The sequence below is a fragment of the Anoplolepis gracilipes genome, chromosome 13, assembly GCF_047496725.1.
Source record: "Anoplolepis gracilipes chromosome 13, ASM4749672v1, whole genome shotgun sequence".
Lineage (NCBI taxonomy): Eukaryota > Metazoa > Arthropoda > Insecta > Hymenoptera > Formicidae > Anoplolepis > Anoplolepis gracilipes.
Genome location: NC_132982.1, coordinates 6341930 through 6361565, shown reverse-complemented (window position 1 = coordinate 6361565; position 19636 = coordinate 6341930). Strand labels below are relative to the sequence as shown.

General features: G+C 32.8%; 1 protein-coding gene and 1 pseudogene across 5 annotated transcripts in view; one reads left to right on the top strand and one right to left on the bottom strand.

Moving 5' to 3' along the window:
• Positions 1–19636, bottom strand: part of LOC140672209 (furin-like protease 1) — a 206186-nt gene that overhangs the window by 59247 nt on the left and 127303 nt on the right. The gene's annotated exons all lie outside the window — the stretch shown is intronic.
• LOC140672700 (uncharacterized) lies at positions 860–9268 on the top strand (annotated as a pseudogene).

Here is a 19636-nt window from a genome sequence, read left to right as displayed (position 1 = left end):
GTTTTTCGATTTCGCGAGTAATACTTCACATAAAAAACGTGACAAGCATGATGTTGGACGCATGACTTAGTTAAAGTAAAACGATCGAGTCGTTCAGATGAAATGGTTATATCAGCGTTCCCAACGTACCAAGTATTAAAAAAGAAAGCAGAAATCTTGATTGCAACCCTCACCGTTCATCCAATCTTGGTTGAAACGAGAGATTCATATAAATCAAATTAAGCAAGTTTTACAACCGAAGGGAAGATGAAGATGTAAAAATTCCAATGTTTCTTTCGTTTTTAGATTGCTTCGTGTTTTATTGAAGTAACGATTTTTCTTATAATCTTGTTTAATAAAGATAATTATAATTAAGTTTTATATAATCTAGAATAAATAATTTTTTCATAACGCGTATTGCATCTTTGCAGAAAAAAAAGAATATTATAATTTACAAGATAATTCTTGGAAAATAAAATTTATGAAATTAGAATTAGCAAACAAAATTTCGATTAATATAAATTTGAGTTATCGAAACAAAATAAAACATAGATTTATTTTTTAACAGAGCCCTATTTTTCTTTAATCTTATTATCTTAAAAAATTGTAACATTCTGCTTCTCAAGATATAAAACAGGTATGTAAACTAAGGTTGAGAAAGGAAACAAAATAAATATCAATCGTATCGCGATCAGAAGAAAAAGCGATCGTGTGCAACTTCACGTGTAAAATAAATGTAAGGATAGAATACACGTGTGAGGCTTTCGGAAGAGCCTTCGATCTTTTGCATTTTAAACGTCGATTTACTCTTTCCAAAAGCTTCGCGAGCACGAGTCAAAGTCGTCGGTTTAGCTCTCGCTGCAGCGTTGAATACAATATAATGGAGATCAAGCAGGTTTTCCTGAAAACGCGCGCCGAGTTTGGCAAGCAGTGCATCTTCGATGTGTGCGGCCCAAACGTGGACGTGGATGTAACGCCAAATCCTACCGCTATGGCCAATTACATTAGGAGGACTCAATGCAACATCGGCGTGCAACACACCAAACAGTTTGCTTTGCACGAGGTTAAAATTATGAGATATGCTATTTATACCAATATAAACAATAAAAATGCAATCTGCTTATAAATCATAATTTTGGACATTCTGAATTGTCTAATAATCAAATTCATATTTTTTTATAAATTTAAATATAAATATATACAAATGGACCCTTACATCAAATGCAAAAAAGATTTCAAAAGAGCTACAATTATTTGCCTTTCTGTGCAAGATTATAAATGTAGGTTACAATAATAGTTCTAGCATTACAGTGTGAGATTCGATGTAAAGGAGGAACGAACTACGACTCGCCGCAGTCGCAGTTCGAAAACTCCACTAATGTATTCAAAAATCAGCTGCGTTTTACTTTAACGGAACTAGACGCAACTTGCGGTAAAACTGGCGTCAGGCTGACGCGTCTGACGACGCAGCATCTGCGCGTCTCACAGAGTTCGCTGTCTGATGCCGCAAGCGTGCAACTTTCTACGAAACTGCAACGTGGAAAGAGACGATACCTCATGTGAATTTCACGCGCGTAGCAGTTTTTCTGCTTGTTTTATAACGAGGCAACACATGTCGAAGGCAGACGTTCGACATCACTTCAAGAGCAATAACATTTTTACATCTCGTATTTCATATTTTATATATCAAAACGTTTGAGTGACATTCTAAAACCATCCCGTATGTTTAAAATAAATTTATTGATAGTAGAACGCGCCGTCTACGAGATTATTTATTTATTAATCAATTTTATAATATATAAAGAGATACATATCGCATTCAACCGATATTCTTTATCGTTAATATTATATTGTTTTATTGTGTATTGTATATACAATTGCGTATACAATGTCGAGCAAATTGAGATAAAACTGTCTAAACTCTAAACTCTTGGGATCCGGCGATCAACGCCGTTGAATTCTACACTAACGTTTCAGTAATCATTCCTTTGTAATTCCAGGCTCAGACTGTCGGAACTCAGACAAAGAGCAGTGGAATGTTTCACTTCGAGGGTGGTTGGCCGAAGGAAATCAATCCGAAAGACGAGGAAGCTACAACGAGATTCCGCAGGCGAGTCGAGAAGGACGAGGAGTGGGCACCGAAATTGCGCAACTTATGCCAAGTATATTATCATAGTGGATTATCATGAATTTCTACTCTCCACCGATAAAAATAAATCTTGGCAAACTGATTTAATCCTAGATGAAGGAATAATTTTCTCGATCGATTACGCGACTAATACTTCCAAGAAAATACAATAATCACATTATTTTCTTTCCCATAGAAAATGGAACACAATATCCTCCAGAATGGTGCACTTAACATATACGAACACTATTTTGATGATATGGTTCCCACAGAATTAGTGAAACCTCGTAGTCTTAGGTAAAAATCTATAATTTCACCGTATATTATCTATATTTTATTTATCGCAACTGAGCTTTGTATACAATTTATGTATACATACATACCCGGGAAAATGCGAATTAAACCAATTAATACAAAAGTGAATAATGTAGTGAAAAGTGTAAAATACTCATGTTGAAAGATTTTTGGCAAAATATCGTAGTTGGGAAATGATGAATATCAGAGAATTCAATCGTCTTTAGTTAAAGGGGGAAGAATTTTATTATCATATAATATCGGTAGTATGCTCCGAACTTCGTGATCCCAAATGGACAATTTTAAAATGTATATATTCGTGGAGAACAAGAACGACTACGTTGGTTCGGCCATCAAAAGATTTAAAATTTAAACTCAGCCTGAGCCCGAAGGTATCTGAACATATGTCCGGATTCCGGAATCGTAGTGGACGTGAATTATACATCCTGCTGCTAAATTTGCTTTCCTCCCTTTTCACGCGCTAACCATTTTCTGCGCGTGAAAATTGCGAACGACTTTGAACTATTTAGTTACTTATGAGAAAGACAGCAGCGAATAAAAGTCTGCCATTTTAGAAGCTGACAAAAATATATTTAAATACACACACATATATTATAAAACAATATAAATAATACTAATTATAAATAGTAATTATAAATTTAATACGGTATAAAACAATATAATATTTAAATTAAAAAATAAAAAATAAATTAAATTAAAAAAAAAATAATAAAATAGAGAACATGAATTAAAAATAGAGATGGAATACAGAAAATTTAATATCCAATTGCGTAATAATATATTGTATTTATCGAATATACTAATATATATTATAAGCGAATTTATATATTACAAAGTTTATCACCAAATTCGTTTTATTATTTTCGATATACTAAAATCTCATGTTTTTTATTGTTTGATATTAACGATACTATGTGAGAATTTGTCATATATTTGAAAATTATATTAAAGAAAAATGCTTAAAATTATTTCAGAACAGTAAATGTCTACGAGGATCCGCAAACGCCGATACGACCAGTGAACAATATTTCTTGGTCACCAGACTCTGGTAGTAAAATGGTAGTCTCGTATTGCTTCTTTGGAGTCGAGCCAGATTACAGTAACATTGCGTATATCTGGCAGATTGGTAAGTGGAAAAAGCGTGGAAAAGCTCTGATTACATTTAAATGCTGCGTTTAATCACGGTTATACAACGTCCGCGATAAGTTTCTGCTTTGAATCCATATTAATGTTTTTAGTTATTATTTTTTTCCAGCGTGCGAAAAAATTTCTTTGTAATAAATAATCCTCGTCCAAGAAAGTTATTTTGCAATTTTGAAAAAAACTTTTTTCGGCATTATCTAATTACTTGTAATATAATTTATTGATTTCGAGATTTATTTTACAAAAAAATGATATAAATTTTCTAACAAAAAAAATATATTTTGTCTGTACAATAAATATAATGTAATAAATTAATAATAAATAATAATAAATTAATAATGAAATAAATTAAAATACAGTATAATATTATTACTCAACAGAAATAAATTGCTGGATACGTTATAAGCCTTTTATACTTTTTTTATACGAGAAACAGATACTGCTCATTCCGACGAATGTAAGGTTTCAGATTGGAAAATCTCACGTGAAATTCAATTTCATTCAATCGAATATACGCGACGCCCCTTCCAGTCAATTCTCTCTATACAACCTCCATTCAACACTCGATAGAACGTCAAACAACGCATTGTTACTGATCTATTAAAGTATATAACAAAAGATGCAATGTTTCTTCTATATGTTAGAGGAACTATAGGATTATGTATATATATATCTTATATTTATAATTAATAAAATACTAACCAAACGGTATACACAAATAAATAGGGCATCAAATCCGACAATATTACACTTCTATGGTTACATTAAAAATGAAATGCAATCATACTCTATTTAATCTGTATCTTTCAACTCTAATGATTGGAAATCACATTCTGCAAGCGTAATATTTTAACGTTTTTTCGAAGATGTGTTTTACACATGTTTGCACGATCCATGACCGACGCTATAAAACTGATTTTGTGAAAAACATACAATAGACAATCCTAATAAGCCCTGGATGGCGTTGGAAGCTTCGTCCGCCACCGTGGTCAACGAGTTTAATCCTCGAGATCCTTCTGTACTTGCCAGCGGCCTGATGTCAGGTCAAGTTTGCAGCTGGGACATCAGAACTGGTACTTCTCCGGTCCAAATGTCTCATCGTCAATTCAGTCATAGGTAATCTCGACACGAACATTCCTGGTCGTGAGCGACGTCAGAACTTTGAATTTCATAATTCAGTACTCAAGAGTGCTCTGTTCTTGTCGGTCGAAAATGCGTTTCGAGGTTGCTGTCGTGTGCGACAAGATGATGAATGAATAATATGTTGCCCCGGTCGTCCGTCCGGCTTCAATTTATTTTGTTTTTTTGCGCAATGTTCATCATGTCGTGCGTGATTTTTCTTTTAATGCAAAATAAAATGATTGAGTTGCCCGCAAACGTGATAAAAAATAATTAAAATTTTTCCTCAATTTACACAATCGTATAATTAATTTATGAGACATGTTTAATACTCTTCAATAATCTTCCTTCCTTTTCAAAGGGATTTCACGACAGTAGTAAAGTGGATCGCCACGAAGAGCAATACGGAGTTCTTCTCAGGCTCTTCGGACGGTCGTGCCATGTGGTGGGACACCAGAAAATTGCGAAAACCAACCGAAATGCTCGTGTTTGATCTCCAAGTGCCAAACGAGCAGGATATGGATCGGGCGATCGGTGTCGCGTCAGCCGATTACGAACCCAGTGTGGGCACAAAATTTATGTTTGGGCTAGAGAACGGCGTCGTTATAAGCGGTTCGAAAAAAGCGAGAACTCCTGCTGAAAAACTGGCCCTCAGATTCAACGCCCATTATGGTCCAGTTCTTTCCGTTGATCGCAGTGCTTTCAATCCGAAAATCTTTCTGACAGTCGGCGACTGTACGGCTCGCATCTGGGCGGAAGATACCAAAGATGACAGTCTTGTGTCGACAAGGTATTTTTCTTTTACTTGAGACAAAAAAACGATCGGAAAAAATATCTAAACTAAAAAAAAATAGCAACTTTAGAATTTGATACAAGCATCTTTATGAAAGAGATGCTACAGATTGATATATCTATTCGATAAATTGATAATATATTTCAAAGAATATAGTGTTTTGAAAATTATCGTGTTCGGCTAAACTTATCTCTCTAAATCCGCAGTATTGATTCCTGTGTGAAAATATGAATAAATAAAATTAACGTATATATTACGTATATATTAGAATTGTATATCAATTAATTGAACAATCGTTAATTGATGAACCTGCATCCTTATCACAAAATTATTAATGTTTAGATTCATAATAGAGGATCCTGTCTGTGGTTGCTGGAACAAAACAAGACATTCAATATTTTATATGACGACACGTATCGGTGTGTTAACTGTATGGGACCTTTTGGTAGGTCTGCGCGAGCCAATCTTGACAATGAAACTTTGCGAACAAAAATTAACTGCAGTCGCAGCACACGAAGCAGGAGCTTTACTGGCTGTCGGAAATTCCGCTGGCAATGTTTACCTCGTCGAATCGACAGAAGCGTTATGTACGTTCGATAGAAATGAAAGGAACGATCTCACATCGGTGAGTGATGGACGGTTTGCTGTTTGTTGTAAATATGTAATATAATATCAATTTGCAAAAAAAGAAACAAGCGGCTAAATAGACATTGGAAAATCAGTAGATATTCGATATTATGAGATATATGTTGACAATATTATTTGTAAGACGAAAATATAACGAGATTAATACACATAAATGTATATTAAATTATTAAAATGTATTTTACAATAAAAAATTCTAAAATACAATTAAAAAGTTAAAAAAGGCATAAAATAAACGCAATGTTCATCAGACTTTTCCGAATTTGATGCCAGTATCTGGAGAGATGTTCTCATTTCGTGAAGGCAATAGACACACGATTGAAAGAAATAAAATTGGCAAGAACTGCCATAAACGAAGTATTAGACCCCATGTTGGATTTGAAAGATAGAAAGAAGAATAAACGGCACATAAACAGCAAACGAAGGATCCATGAGAAATTAAAGGAGCCTCGAGAAAAGAGAATTGCATCCAAAAAAAAACTTAAGGATGAATTTTCCGAACTTCAAGAAGTTGAAGACAGATTCTTTGAAATTGTCAAGAAGGTATAATATCAAATTAATTATCAAAAAATTTTGCAACCTTTTTTGACAAAAATTTATTTGCTTAGAAATTATATTTATTTCTCTTTAATAATAATTGAATATTAAAAAAATCGTTCAATAAAATTGTTTTCTTTTTACATGCTTATGTTAATATAAATGTTGCATACATACGTACACATTATATATATAAATTCATGTATGTTTCAAACATACTTAATATAAACATAATTTCACTTATTGGTAGTCTCTGTTTTATTTGTAATAGTTTAAATTTCTAGTATATTTCTCTCGGGCTCGGCTAGCTGTCATATATATATATAAAGGAAACTTTCACAATATTTCAAATTATTTTCTCATTCGATGCAATTTCTGTGATTTTAACGTACTGTACTTACACGATACCGTTAATATAATCATATTTTATTTTAAAAATGTAAATGTAAATTTCTTGTGCAAATTATCAATGATTTTTTACACTAAACTCTATAGTATAATAATATTATTCCATGTTGTTAATTAAATGTCTATTAAAACAATTGTTATTTGTAAACAATTTATTTACCATCTTTTATTTTGAAAATTAACAAATCAAATTTCATTTATATTATATTTCTTCGTAATTCGCAGGAAAAACAAAAATATATAGAGGACGAAGATCCAGATTTCGCATCCGTAAAACTAACGCGGTCCATAAAGAAAATGGTTGGTCGAAAGATCGAAAAAAATTCGCATTTGATACACGAACTAAAAGAGATCGAGACAAAAACACCGCCTAAAAAAGTATTTAAGGAAGATCGAGAAAAATATCTAAAGAAGCCCGAGATCGTTGAGATTTCTGCGAAAACAGTGCAAGATGTTGAACAAGAGAAGGTAATGGCGGAAGAAACCTTATCTGCATTAACGGAAGCGATCGTGGAATTTCCCGTAAAGACAATTAGCAAGCGAAAACTCAGAAAGAAAATACGAAAGAAACGACGGATGCGTGTCATCTTCAGATTGCCGAGGCCATGCAAAATTGATGTTTGTAAACCTGATATTTGTTGTCGCAAGACTACGTTCGGAAAGTTAAGAAAGAGGTATGGAACGTATTTTTAAAAACTATTGAAAAAACTTTTAATGCATGCTCTAAAATTCCATCATGTTAACCGACTCATATATAAAATATCTTATAATTTCTCTTAGTAGGTTCTTTACTTTAATCTAGAATTGAATTGCGTTTAATATATATGATGTCAAAATATTAATAACTTTCTAATAAGTATTGTACAAGCTGTTTATTAATTTTACATTTATTGAAGAGTAATGTCAAAAAATATTTTTTTATTATATTTTAGTCAAATTTTTTTCTCTGGCGAAAAAATTAGCACGTTTCATACATTTGATATTCGAGAGGCTGAAATCGACAGAATGTTTGTGGCTTTTGAGATTTCCTGACGTCGCCAAAAATCAGATGACGCTTCAACTTCCGATTCTCCAACTATCAATTCTCTTTCAACTTTAAAATCCACGAGAAAAGCACATATTGAATCGCCAATGATAGGTCCACAGATCGAGCAATCAAAGGTGAGAAATGGGATGAGATCGACGTCAGAGCGAGGACATCGATAGAAACTAAAGAAAAAATGAGACAGAAGAGAAGAAATTCCTGGACAAAGCTATTGCGCGTTTATAAGCGCAAAGAGTTAACTAAAAAATACGACAAAGAAGGAATTTCTCTCGAGGAAAGAACGATGACGATGCCCGAAGAACTAGTCGTCATGATGGAAGATGTGAAGAGAGCTAAAAGAGAGATCCAGGAAAGCGGCAGAGCAACTTGGAAAAGACGGTTAGTTCCTAAATTTCTCGAAATTGGGTTTCGATCAATTTGTCTTCAGAATATATTTTATTTACCTAATTCTATTTCTGTGTCGAATTATCTCAAGAGCTTATCTTTTATCTTATGTAAGGTTTCATTTTTTTTTTATTCCATACATAAAGTTATAAATCGATGAAATTTTGAATGTAAGAAGTTAGTATAAGTTTGTACGAATTTATTTTCATTATCTGTTGCTATATTAATATCGATTTAATGACAACTTCGCGTACGCGGGTCATAGTAAATCAAGTCAATATACTTGCACGAGAATAAAACAACTCGTTGAGATCCCATGAGTCGTTATCGTATACCGCGTAATTTTCTCATCATTTCAAGAATATCTGCAGAATATTCGAATTTCTCGCCGATATTCCGTCCGATATTCGACATCCAATAATTTAACCACGATATTTCGCACAGCGTTATGGTTGCGGAAGAATCTCGAGACACGTCAAGAGATTCGGAAAAGGATGTAAGGGACAAGGAGGTTACGAGCATGCCGAAGAGTTTTCTCGCGGCGAAAAAGGTGAAAAAGGCGAGAAAGATGCGTCGTATGGCCGTCACGGTGGATCCTTGCGCTCCTTGGAAACCATCCTCGATAGCGAAGGATTTGCAGATGTTTCTCAAAGGTCCTCTGCCGGAATCGATCGAGGAAAAGGAGAGACCGAGCATAGTTGGTGCGGAGGAAATCGAGGTTTCTCGCACTAGACTCTATCCGCGGATTTCCGACTTCCATTCTGTCGAGTGATGTTGCGTTATCCGTAGCGTTTCAATCCTCTACTTAATATCAACGCCACAAGGCTTTCTTTTAAAGCGCGTGACTTTCTTCCTTTTTTTCTTTAATATATAAGAAATACCGATTTTATTGTGTAACGAATAGTGTGTTCGTTTTTTTTTTGCTTTTATTATAGTTTTCATTTATCTATTTTGTGATAAATGATCACTAGGTAAAAAAATTGTAAATATCTGACCCAAATTATATACTTGATGTGATGCAAATAATTAATACCAATCGCATTTATTATTAAATATATAATAGCGATACGGATTTACTGGTAATACTAATTTCCGCAATAAATATCTACAAACATATTATATTTTATCATCGTATTTGCGTTATAATTCCGGATTGAATTTTTTGTCTTCTTTTAAGTAAATCACATCGATATAAGAATACCTTGCAACCTTCTGTGTGAATTCACGTGAAAAATCGACTTAATCCTATTCACCCGAGGCTACACGGTGATTCGTATTATCATGAATCGAAAGGGAACGACGGGAAATCCTCTTGGGTATTTAGGGATCCGGGATGATAAATTCGCGAACAGGAAGAGCTAACATTCGAACCTCGATTCCGGTCCGTAGACCGGATAGCAAAAGCAAGACGACATTTCCGGTAGGGCACAATGTCCAACTCGACTTCCGCCGTCCCAACAAGATCTTGTTCTTGTGTGTTCACATGCGCAAGCAGAACGAGAAGGATGTATGCAAAAGCATTTTTCGCACGGTAAAAAGTTAAGCGAATCGCGCCTTCTTCACCGACAATGTTTCTTATTGCGGAACTTTGGTGCGCTTTAACACAAGTTGGAATGAAAGTTTTCTCTTGCGCGCAATTTTAGTTCCGTCAAAGAGAAACGAAACTGGTGATTCGAAAAGAGATAATATAAGCAAGCTGTGTACTTTTCATTAATCTATGAGTTCTTCGACGCGTTCAAAAGTGTGCGCTTTCTTAGCAAAAGTTTGTATAAAAAATATCGTCTCTCTTTCTTGAAACTTTTCTATTATATAACGAATCTTTTCACTATTTTTTACTATCGTGTTCATAGAAATAAAATCATATTAATTCAAACGTTGTTTCGCTAATGATGACGGAAAGTATTATGATGCTTTTGGCTCCTTACTCGTAAAGAGTGCAACTCAAGAAGTAACTGACAGAATGAAGAGAAATTAAAAAGAAGTTTTATCAGTTAACTCGGACAGGAGTAATGCCCAGCATATTCTCTGGCATTTGCAAGAAAATAATTGTTTTTATTTAGGTAAGTTTTTCACGTACTTTTCCCCGATTTATAATGCATAATGAGCTGAAACACGGTTGTAACTCGAATCATTTCTGAATATTTTCAAACGTTTAATTATAACTGCGATATCATAATGACCATCAGAATAATATAATTGCTATTATCATATTTCATATTAATTAAAATTATGAAGTAATCCCATTCAAAATATAAATTAATTAATATCGAACTTAAAAAGACGTTTCTATGTAACTTAATTTTCTATTATAAATAATCAGTACTTTTCAGAGAGAGAGAGAGAGAGAGAGAGGGAGAAAATTTACATTTTACGAGTATTTCACAATCTCTGTATTGTACAATACAATCCTCGGATCATGCAACAAATATATTACATCGTATTGTACAACGTATAAATTAAACTGGCACAAAATGAAAATAAATTTCCCTTGAATTCTCTTGAAATTTCTTCGCGCAAATAATTGTTGCTTGATATTATCGCAAACGTAAAACTGGAGTTTACAAATCAGAATCTTTGGAAACTTAAGAGTGGCGCGAATGAGATATAGTTTGATAGAAATATTTCAGGATGCGGCGAACGCCGCATATTGCAACGAATTATTCACGTTGCAATTTCCAAGGGAAATCTCTGTGGCACGTAAGCATCGCCCTACGTGACGCCAATCGGACATCCCTATTTGTCGTCGAAGGGACAGAAATTTCAAAAGGGATGTCGCATAGGGAAGTCGCGAATAAGAATCAGTAAACGTGTGAACTTCGAGCCGCGAAATCCCTGGCAAAGTTTCAAGTCCACATGGATGGATTCAACTGTTTCCTATGGCATAGTCTCATAATGCCGATAGTGTCACAGCACACGATTATATAAATATATATTCAATTATATCAATGTTGCGCATTCATGCAACGATTTGTATAGTTAAAATATTTAAGATAGAAGGTCTGAAATAGAAGGAGCAGAAAAATAACTATGATAATATTTTTAATATTTTTTTTCTAGTAATTAAATATATATAATTACTTTGCGTTTGACAATTTCATGAAAAAACAATGAAGATAATATTTCATTAATAATTAAAAAAAATAGCGAGACGCTTTTTTCTACTTCCGAAATTGTTTTTTAAAGAGATCAATTAATATATTATTATACTCACATTTTTAAATTTAAAGATTGTTAATAACAGACCAGTAAATGCAATCACTAATATAACTCTTTTATATACCTAATGCATACATATATTTGCACAATCATCACGTGGTATGATCGTAAATTATTCGGCATTGCGATTTAATAACACATTAATTAATCGTGAGGTACGTTTCCGACACATTACGATACTATTACATTCTAATTATCGAGACAATCGAGTTGCTTTAGCAGCATAATTTATATCGGACATAGGATCATAAATTATATTTGAACCGACAGAATGATTAGATTGCTTTCATTATTCTGGTAATTTAATTATCAATATGATTACGATACAACCAAAAAACAAATTTGAAGATACACGCAATTATTGTAAAAGTTTAATTTTATTTATAAATATATTCTTAGCAAATCGAATAAAAATTAAGCACAAATTTCAAATATTTTGAAAAATATAAATAAAATTGTAGGTTATACAGTACAATTACGACAAATGCAAATAAAAGTGCTAGGCTGTAGAATTAATTTCTCAATAATAGCATTATTGCGATTCAATAAAATATTGCTCGTATTTTGGAATTCTTTGGTGGTTTATCAGTTTCCGATAAATATACGCGAATGATTGTCTATAGGGGCTTTTTCATCCTCTAATTATTGCTCTCGGACGCGTGTAAAATTAAACACCCCCTACCGTGGTAAAATGTATCGAACTGCAATAAATAATGAACGTGCCTAATGCCAGTAACAAATGTACACCCGTTAAATCAGCTTCTAGGATTAATTGGGAAATCGGCCGATGTAACTCGCGGGTATCGTTTTGGTCTGCGGCCAATGCACGATGGCTAGAATGAAACAATCGATTATTTTAATATCGCAGCACTGTATGTACCAACTCTACCGGGATTTGAAACAATTGCATTGTAACTGGGACTACAGGCGTACGGATGAACCGACAAGTACGAGAGTGAACAAACAAGCACGTAAATGTATTTTGTAAGAATGAAAATATTTACATTGAGATAGATAGCAAATTAGTAAATGTAAATGAAATAATAAATAATCCTGAAAAGATAAAAAATAATCTGCAATATTTTGTACTATTTCATAGTAAGTCCTTAACAAATTTTATGATAGATAATAGTTGTTTTTGTAAAGAGTATATACACACTCACATTCTGATAATGTATAATTATATTAATGTAATTACATTACGTAATTAATCTGTAATTCTCTTGAGAATTCAAATCAGAAAATTAAAATACCTCAAAATTATTAAGAGAGAAAAAAAGAAAGTCCTCGAAAAATAGACAAAATATTACAAGAATATAATTAATAACAATAAGAAATAAAACAAAAAATAAAATTTTAAGAATCGCGATTTCAAATTTTCACTGTAAAAGTTGTAATTCCAAAAATTTTTAGAATTTTCTTAAATTTAAAGATTTTTTAAATCATAAAAATCTAAACTAGAAAATGAATAAAATATTAGAAAAATATAATTAAGTAACAAATAAGGCAAATAAAAAATCTAAGCACATTTAATGCAGTATTTGAAATACTTAAATTTTATTATTATATGTCATCTTGATTATTTTCTTTCCGCTAGTTTCATTTAAGAGAAACGTCCAGCGCATGTAACATTAAGTAAAAAAGTGGAGCTGGCTTTGTTAGGATTATCTGATAACCAGCGGCAATAGCCTTTGATTTGTCAGTGTCAGCAATTAACCTGATTTAGCCACTGCTTTTGTTAGCTGACTTAAAACAATAAAAATTGATTATAAACGAAAGAGAGATAGTATCTCAATGACGAGATCTTAAAACGTGAATATAATTGCATTGGAAGCAACTATTCATAAGAGTTCAAATTCAGTAAGTCTGTTTTATTCGCGTTTTAATCAATTCAATTTATAGACGCATAACTGTTGAACATACCAGCCCTCATTATGATGTGCATGTTAAATGATAAGATTATGAAAGAAAGTATTCTCAATGGAATTGTCATCTTACTTTTTAATTTCAAGTTAATATTGACAATTAAATGCAGATCAAAAATACAGATGTGCGAATTAAAGTTTGCCATTATATAAAAGACAAATCTTTTGTTATTACAATTAAAACTAGACGACTAAAATTGGATGTAAATAAAAAATGTACATTCAATTTTAATCAGCAGATAACGTTATGTAAAAGTCAGAATAATGTATTAATAAACTCAATGCGGATACTTTCCATGTGAATCTTTATAAATATACCTAATCATTATAGATGAAATAATATATAATAATAGAATAACTTGAATAACAGAATAATTTTTTATAGTCCAAACTATAACAAATAATAATTTTCTTTTTTGTAATAAAAACATTTTTTGCTAAATTGTTTTATAAAATAACATGTAAAATATGTAAATATAATATATAATAACATGTAAAAGCTTGCAGTATAATTATAACAACTGAGTCAAATGTATATATATATATATATATATATATATATATATATATATATATATATATGCATATATGTATGTATATGTAATATGTAAATATACTACAGTAATACATATATATATATATATATATATATATATATATAGTAAAATATACGTTTGAAAATTGCAACATGATGTTTTTCATGTTGAAAACATGCTCATATAGAGAACAGCATTAATTAAATCATATGATTTATATTCTTAATCTTTCTTCTCTTTAATCATAAAAAATAATTACAAAATTAAATGAAAATGAAAATTAAATGAGATATAAAATCTCTCTATAATACATGCGCAGCGTGTAATCATAAAAAAATAATAGATTAACCAAAATTATTTTCTATTAATATTCAATATAATTTATTTAAAAATAATATGTAATAAAATTTAAAAAAAAGAACAATGTGGTACATGAGAAGCTAACTTGAAAATATGTGCCAAAAATTCTTGAATAAACTGCAGTTTTGTATTTATTCAAGAACTCTTGACACATACTTTCAAACTAATTTCTCACATACCGCATCGTTCTTCTCTTTTCAAAATTTTGCTACACATTATTTTCGTATCTAATCAACAGCTTACACATATAAATGTTTCATCGAGAATGATATGCAGACAGTTTCCTTTTCGTGACATGGTGTACAAAAGTTCTAGCGAGTGTCATAATCGATTTTAAATCGCTGTCAAGTGTCATACTTGAATTTAACGACACAATACCTTTTCCACGTAGACACACGATTTGCATAATATCCTGTACGGAATTTTTCATCGTTTCCAGCATGTTTATAGGTTCAAGTGATTCACTTAAGCAAAACACTTAGGTCAGCACTTAGAATAATTTTCCTCGGCAGGTATGGGAAAACGGGGGATGGGATAAATTCACCGCGTAATGTCCTTCTTGCACGATCACGTCGCTAAAAGATCCGCATGCTAGCAAAACCATCTTTTTGTGAAGCTTGGCAAATGAATCATCTACAGGCTTATTTTATAACTTTTTACGCATACATTATAAAAACACGCATGCATTACAAAATTCGTAATTATGTAAAAAATGTATTATAAATATGACAAAAATGTGTTATATAATAGTTATAAAAGTTACGAAAGAGGCTTGCTAATATTGAGATTTGATATCGAGATTTAATTAGAACATTATAACTTATAACTAGAATTGCCTTCAAACTAGATTTTGCATAATGATGCATAATAATAAGTTTGAAAAATTTAATTAATTAAACTCATTGAGAAATATATTATAATTAATTTACCTTCCAATAAAAATAACTAAATGCTAATTCTAATTGCGCAAATATATAAAAATTAGTTAGAAATTTATTTGTGTATACATGTTTATAATATGTAATTCGGTATTATTACTACATTATGCATATTTCTTTAAATAAAGGCCAAAAGTTGAGGTGTCTTTACAATTTGCATAAAACGCATGTGCTTGTTTTGCGCAAAAGCTATTATATTTTGGAAATTATGTAAATTGTGCACAGAGAGGCATGGTAACCGTTAAGATCTGGAACGCGACGCACGGCGTTAATATAAAATCGATTATGGTTTGCCTAGTATTTCTCGTGATATCGTAGAAAGTGTCACAGGTGGAAAAAAGTGACATCCGCATATCATTTCCGCGATATGCAAGTGCCTGTAGTGTATGCACATATGTCGTATTATTTTTTCACTGACGCGCGATTAGATAGCTAAATAAATATCTTTTTTATCTATATTTTTCGTAATAAAATGCAACATCTTATCGCTGAATTAAAACATTCATCTTAATTGTGCATGTAGTTACAATTTTCTTCTAATTACAATATTACAAATAAATCATGTATAGTCTTATATACGCCGTAAAGAAAAAAAAAACTTACTTCACCAAAATTATTTCAGAAAGTTAATTTCATGCCATGTTAAAGAAAATTGTACGAGAGCCGCTTTTTATGTAAAGAATTAAATTGCGAAATAGGGAGAGTTTCATATGCAAATGAAGTACCAATGAGTGCAGAATTCCGAGAAAATGCTGCAATAATATTGGACTAGCACGTTTGTTAACAATTTATCGTTTATATAGTAAAGGGATAGCATTAGCGACCATCGTGCAATGGTCGCTCCCGACCTTTTTCATCGATTAACGCAAATGCATTTTGCACTGGAACTAATGGTATTCGATATTATCGCTCGTATTCGCGGTAAATTGTAATTATCATCGCGAGAGATAGATTTTGATGCATGAATTAATTCTACTGCAAAGAATAATTTCCTTCTTATTTGTATCAACACTTACTTTCTATCGATTTCTAATTACACTCATTTTTATCATAAAAAATTAACAAAATTGATAAGATAATTTTTTTAACTTTTATTTCTTAATTATATTTATGAGCAAATTTCTCTTTTCACTGCAATAAATGTAAATAAGTAAAAGTGTATAAATAAATGTTTTATTATGATTTTATAATATATCATTTTAAATCATTTTAGTCACACTTTATTACATTATTTTTTATATCGCACAATTTATCGAAAAGGACGAGATAAAAGTATCTACTAAGTGAAATATGTTTGCCAGACATCCGTTCTTCAGAGTCGAGCAATGCCCGATCGAACACGTAGATTGTAACAAAAGAGATAAAGTAATGAGATTTTGGGGATTGCCCAAAAAATTCTATACTGTAACAAGTGAGATTTATTATCAACGACAATGCGAGTCCGACGATGTTCCCGGCTGCATCGTGAGAAGAAAATTCTACGAAAAGTACGAAACTGGAACGGGAAGATAGATAATTAAAAAGTCGATCTCGGTTATCATTATCACCGACGCTGTGGAAGAGTTGATAAGGATTGTCATCGTTCTCGAAAGAAGCTGACACAAAAGGAGAGAGACCAAGAGACCGATGGAATAAAAATAAGTGAAAAACAGAACATTTCCTCTTTTTTCTTCTTTAAAAACAAATAAATTAAACATATTTCATATATAAATCAGTAACTATAATTTAAATATTCTTTAGCAATTAAAAATAATTAAAGACTCCTTTTTTAAGCATTTAAAGAGAAAAAGTTGATTTGACAAAGATAACTTTTTGTAGGATTGACATAATAAATGATTTATGTGAAGAGCGATGGTAAACGAGAGATGCGGCAACATGTGCATTTAAATTGCAAATTTTAGATCCGCAGTTAAACACGCGGCAAATCAGAACTTAAGTTGTTACGCTGAATGTCCCAAGAGTCGTGCATGTTCTATCAACGAGAGATTCATTGGCGCATTTAAAATCAATCTTAAATCTCCCGGAACGAGATTGTGTAGATATTCGTTGCGCGTCATTTGCCTGGTGCGCAAAAATGTCGCTCACGTAGAATCAGATTTCATTCCCGCGGACGTTCCATCAGATTCAGCTCGCTCGCAGTGCCGATTGAATGAACCGGGATTTCGACTCGCGCGAATAGTAACAAATCGACTGGTCATTTTTCTCTTTCTTTTTATATTTTTTTTTTCTTGTTTTTTCGAAAATATGTCGAGCGAATCAACTACATAACTGTGTGTCGAGCGACACGCGAAACTGAATTCACGTACGCAAGGTAAGCGATTTCGGAGATCATAGTCGTTGCAACATTGCTCGGACAGTACATGCATATCCGATGTCGCTTCACCTACGTTAAAACACTGGTCAACTATGCATGTGAAACGTAACGCTTGCAGGAGCGCGCAACAGACTTCAAGTTATCGATACGCGATTATCCAGATTATTCGCGATAATTGCAGCGATGCGAATCGAATATAATACGAATGCTAATCGCGTCGATTTATTGCGGAATTAGTTCTTTAATCCGTTCGCTTTTAACAAATTTTGTACATGTTCCGCATGATACGATAACCGTGCATATTGTGTGCGATTTATAATTTATATTTATATATATATATATATGTACATACATGTGTGTATGTCTGTGTATCAATTTGATATTTTACAAATGAAAAAATGTACGTTGAATTAGCCAAAAATTTATTTCAACATATTTCGGACGTGCAATAAAATAATCCAAAGGGTAGGATATTAATTCCGCTGAGATTTATATCTGCTCAGATATGCGTGTGAATAAATGTTAAATACTACGGATGCTCCCGCAATTTTTTGTAAGCGAGTAACATTATTTCTATAGGGAATAAAGATCTGTACGTAATCGCACGTGATATATAGAGTGTCCTTCGTAAGTACGAAGAAATGTTTGCAATCGACTATTATTACAAAATTAAAGAACTTGGCAACTGAAAGTCTGAAATTAAACTTCTACTCAAATAATGTCCAAGTCTGTATTAAAGTTGAAGCTAACTGAAAAATTCACCTTTTGTTCGGTATCGGACTGTTACAGGTACCCTCGTAAGTTCTCGTATTATTACGTTTTCGCTCTTACAATAAACACAATGGAGGATCTTAACTCTATAAAAAATCGATTGCGTCAAAGAAATAACAAGATTGTCGTCGTTTCTCTCGTTGAATAATGTACGGAATGTATGGGAATAGTTAAAAAAATATATGTTGACAAACTAAAAGTGAAGATGTGTCGAAGGCGAAACGATAAAATTGAATAAAATTTCCGTTGACTCTTAAGTCGACGAACAACGTTCATCGTTCGCTTCGACGGAATTGAGAAGAAGGGCGTTTGACACGTGTCTTTCCTTTACCTGTGCGGTGGCCGTCCCATGTAAAGTTTCGCTCTTTCTCTTAGAACGACGTCGTCACGGACACACCCTCACGTGACAGACAGCGTGTAGGAACCACTTGTCAACTCCGACGCACGGTTTCCGCGTCTACATGTATCCAGACCGTATGAAAAATGCAGCCTGCACAACATCGAAATCCCACGGAAACTGCCTCAGCTTAGACGCGGCTCATCGAAAATTTACAAGGGACGTACCTTCGTGGAATGGCATATACTGTTAATTCATGGATATGAATAAAAGAAGCGACAAAAGCGAGAAAGGTAAAAAAGAAATCGTCGCAATCAACAGAGAGCCAGCATGCTGCTCCACCGGGTGCGAGGATATATAAAAAAATCTTATGTCTTACGTTTACTTGTCATGCTAATATTTCTTTACCAAGCTTCATTCCGTTATTGTTTGTATTTATTTTTTAATTCGCGTCTGTCCGCGCGCGACTAGCAAGGTAAACAAGCTCACTACGACACGTCTGTAAGCAACTATAATTCAAGTGCAGGTCGCGATGAAAAATCGAGCGAACTACGTGGAGTCCGTGACTAGCATGTGGTGGATCCCGTTCCTCGGCTTCATCGACTATAAAACGACCGTACATCCTTGTCAGCGACATATTCACTTTAGTCAAGACCGGGGATCTTGCCGCTGACAATGCTTTATGGAGCCGTGCGAAGCGCGGCGAAGCTGCACCGTGTCGTGAACGAACGTCGTCGTCGCCG